General features: G+C 40.4%; 1 pseudogene; it reads left to right on the forward strand.

Moving 5' to 3' along the window:
• The first annotated feature begins 697 nt into the window (after nucleotides 1-697).
• LOC101535974 (large ribosomal subunit protein uL18-like) lies at nucleotides 698-1,641 on the forward strand (annotated as a pseudogene).
• The last annotated feature ends 2,864 nt before the right edge of the window (nucleotides 1,642-4,505 follow it).

A 4,505-nucleotide genomic window follows, 5' to 3' on the forward strand; every position in this document is an offset into this window, starting at 1 on the left:
AAATGGACAGGAGAGACTCAGCCAAAGGGCTACTGTACAAGGTATAGTAGTGTGAAAGTGCCTCTCAGAATTCATGTGTTCAAAACAGACCTGAGATGTGGGCCTTTGGGGAAAGTATTTAGATGTCATAGGCTCTACACTCCGTGCTTTATAAATTACCCAGTTTCTTGTAGCAATACAAAATGGGCTGAGACACACAGTCTCTGGGTAATAATATGATACAGCTAAGTTCTCAACCATAAGAAATTGGGAATGACAGCCCTTCAAAACAGAGCAAAAGACTTTACAAAACAAGACAGAGCCCTAGTCACCACTGGTCAAAATGCAGGAGGATGTCCCAGAAACAAGACAAAGGGATACAACTACAAAGGCACTAATAACAACTAATAATAACATATTACACATTATTTGATGCACTAGTCACTTTTCTATCGCTACCATGAAACACCTGAAATAAAATGCTTATGAAGGTTTGAAGTTTCAAGTCCAAGATTGGGCAGCCCTATGCACTGTTACACTGTGAGAGTAGCAGATGGCAAAGGATTTGCAGAAGGCTTACTCAGTAAGCCTATGAAGTGAGAGAATAGCTAAGCTTCACTCACACTTGTATAACCAGTTGTGTTAACAAGAATTACCTTCTGCTTTTTTCCCCCCTGGTGCAGGTCTGTGTGGAGCCGCGGCAGGTGACGGGTCTCTGTTCGGCAGGATGGGGTTTGTTAAAGTTATCAAGAACAAGGCCTACTTTAAGAGATACCAAGTGAAATTCAGATGATGTTGAGGGGGCAGAACTGATTACTATGCTTGGAAACACTTGTTGATCCAGGATAATAAGCACAACACGCCCAAACACAGGATGACCATTCGTGTAACTAACACAGATATCATTTGCCAGATTGCTTATGCCCGGATTGAAGGGGATATGATAGTCTGTGCAACTTATGCACACGAACTGCCAAAATACGGCGAAGGTTGGCCTGACCAATTATGCTGCAGCACATTGTGCTGGTCTGCTACTGGCTCGAAGGTGTCTGAATAGGGTTTGTCATTGACAAGATCTTCAAGGGCCAAGTGGAGGTGACTGGAAATGAATACAATGTGGAAAGTATTGACGGCCAGCCTGGTGCCTTCACCTGCTACCTGGATGCAGGCCTTACAAGGACCACCACTGGCAGTAAAGTGTTTGGAGCCCTGAAGGGAGCTGTGGACGGAGGCCTGTCCAGCCCTCATAGTACCAAATGATCCCCTGGCTACGATTCTGAAAGCAAGTTTAATGAGGAAGTAAATCGGAAGCACATCCATGGGGCAGAATGTTGCAGACTTTATGCATTACCTAATGGAAGAAGATGAAGATGCCTACAAGAAGAAATTCTCTCAATTCATAAAGAACAATGTGACTCCAGATACGATGGAGGAGATGTGTAAGAAAGCCCAGGTGGCTATACAAGAGATCCAGTGTATGAGAAGAATCCCAAGAGAGAGGTGAAGAAGAAGAGGTGGAACCATCCCAAGATGTCCCTTACCCAGAAGAAAGATTGGGTAGCCCAAAAGAAGGCAAGCTTCCTGCACGCTCAGGAGCGGGCTGCTGAGAGCTAAACCAAACATTTTCTATGAAGATTTTCCTTAAAAAGTTAATAAATGTATTGACACAGAAAAAAAAAAAGAATTACCTTCTGAGTGCACACCCCTGTGACCTAAGGACCTCCCACTAGACGCACCTCCTAGACATCACAATTGAATAAAGTTTTAACTCCTAACCCTCAGGTTGAAAGTCCTAAATGAATTCAGGAGTCAAATCATATTCAAACCATAGCACATGAGGTCCAAGGTCATTTGCTTAAGAAATTCATCGGCTGTGTGCCAGGAATCATGACAGGGAAGAACAACCCAAAGATGAAGAAAACAATGCCTCAGCACTTAGGGCACAATGGTAGAGTAAACAAGGCCAACAGAGTCCAACAGAGAAGCAAGGCCACTCTGTCTACTTTCCTTTTCCCTGGACTTAGTAATTGACTAAAAAGTTCACAACTGACATCCTTGGCCCTGATGATAATGACTTAGCATCATTTCACAGACCAAATCCTGAAATTTCAATCTTCATACAAGTGAGCATTTAATGTTTGTCTCATTGGGCTCTACTTAGAATAAGCGATCATTTTAAAATTCCATGACTAGGCCCCGCCATGTGGAGCAACAGAGGACTTGAGGGTGGATGAGCTCTGATGAACTTGGATGTGACTTGGGTAAAGTTACCACATTACCTCATAGGAATGTTGGGTGATAAACTGAAAATAAATAAATAAATAAATAAAAAGGTGAAATTTTCAGCTTTGTCAGCTATGCGAAGCTTAAGGCAAGGAATATATTGAATTCTGGCCTTGGGGTACATTGGTATCCTGTGCTGTGTACTTTAAATATTTTGAACCCAGTTCCCCTCCTCCCACATCCCACCACCCAAATGTTCTGTTGCTAAGACAACAGGATGCTAGCAGGCATATGTATGTGTCTGCTCCCTGCGTGCTGTTGCCTAGCAACAGGACCCAGTGCCTGGGCTCTCTTTACACCTAACCTTCTCCATCCATTGCCTTGACTTGCCAGTTGCTTCCCCCACCCCTAAGGCAAAGCAACAAGAAGCCAGAGAGGGCAAAAGGCTCAGAATCTGATCTTGTCAACAGCTTCTTGTCAACACCAGGAAAACCCAGGCCTGGATTCACTTAGCTTAACACTGACACCCTGAAGTTACAAAGCGTAAACTAACAATTATAGCTGGATGGAAATGAAATGATGATTCAACATTCTTAGTATTTGAAATCTGGTGAAGGAGTTCTAGTCTTGATAACCAAAGGGATGTAGTGATAAGGAGAACACTAGCCCACTGAGACACAGTAACAGAAATATTTCACATTAGGAATGAGACCAAAGAAGAGGAAGGAGGAGAGAAGGTAAAGGGAGAAGAAATAAAGAATAGACATGAAGAGCAAGAGACTTAACTCACAATGAATTATATTCCCTTAAAATGTGGCTGTGTATACTAACAAAGGTCTGATTAATCATGTAGAATAGGATCTGAAATCTAACATAAAAATATAATACACTTAGTTTCTTTTTAATACCAGACAGTACATTAAGTGATTCACATAGGCTATTTCTATCTCCATAACAACCTCACAAGATAAACATTTTAGAAAAGTAATTTTATAGGAAAAATGCAGAATAGTTAAGTGACTTGATGTAGACCACATAGGTAGTGATCATGACAAGCTAGTGAAATAGCCAGTACAAAGCTAGTTAAATCAGGTAGTATTCTAACCACAATTGGTCTGACTTAAAATTACACATACTTTACTCAATATGCAATATGATAAATATCCAGAAAAATATGTGTGAAGCTTGTGAAATGATACAAATTTGTTAAATTGGGGACCTTTTAAAGGAGCCATAAATATGCTTTATATAACATTAAAGGAATAGCTTTTTCTTCAATGCTCTAATGCAATAATTTATGAAAAGAAAATCTTGCCAAGTGGGAAAGGCAAAGCTGATTCTTTCACAAAGTGTTTAGTAAGAGAAGTTTGGAGCCCTATTGGAGAAACTGAAGAATAAACTTTAGGGTTATTCCCACTGGAAAAAGTTTACATTTTACAAATGTTAATGGAATTATTGGAAACTGTACATCAACAGCTATTACAGAAAAACTATAGCTCCAGGGAAGTCAAATCAAGTAAATAGAAGATTGCCTGGAAGACGGTATATCCTCTAATATAGTACTCTTTCCTAGTAGGACCACAGAGCCAATGGTTGGTGATGTAGAGGCCAGGTCCTGGCAGCCTGACTGGATATACCCATCTTCAGTACTCTTTTCTCAAGCCTGTGGCATGCCATCCCCTTCAAAGATCTGCCCAAGCTTGCCTGCACTATTCTTATATCAGTAACCTTCCCAATACATTTATTTTTCAACCTAATGGGCAAGTTTAGACATGTCCTGCAAATCCCTTTGTCATATTCATTAATTCTCAAGGAAAGAAGCCTCTGTCAGTATTAATGGGATCAGGCAGACTTCTGGTATCCAGAGTGTACAAAATCACATTAGCAGGTCAATGGCTCCATTCCTCCCCAAATGCAAAGTATTATTTATGATATCATATTATGTATGACAACCTCTCTCCATGAATAATTTGTCTTTGTTTAAGAATCAGGGCCTAACAGTACAGACCATAAACCAAAGCAGAAACAGGAGATAGACTTTCTAGCTTTTCTACCCAGAGCAATTTAAGTTCACTGTTACAGGGCTCTAAAATAACAGACTATGTAATGTAATGCCTATAAGGTGTAACAGCACAATCTCCAGACTATTAATTATGACACAATATCCATCCTTTCTTTTACAGCCCTAGAATTTTTGTCCATCAGCCAGAGGAGGAATTGTGATGCAACAGTTTTTAAAACTCTTCCAGAAACATCAATTTTACATACTTTGTTCTTCTCCTATTTCCCTTGAGAACTTTAAG

Source organism: Ochotona princeps, chromosome 3 (genome assembly GCF_030435755.1).
Source record: "Ochotona princeps isolate mOchPri1 chromosome 3, mOchPri1.hap1, whole genome shotgun sequence".
NCBI classification, from domain to species: Eukaryota; Metazoa; Chordata; class Mammalia; order Lagomorpha; family Ochotonidae; genus Ochotona; species Ochotona princeps.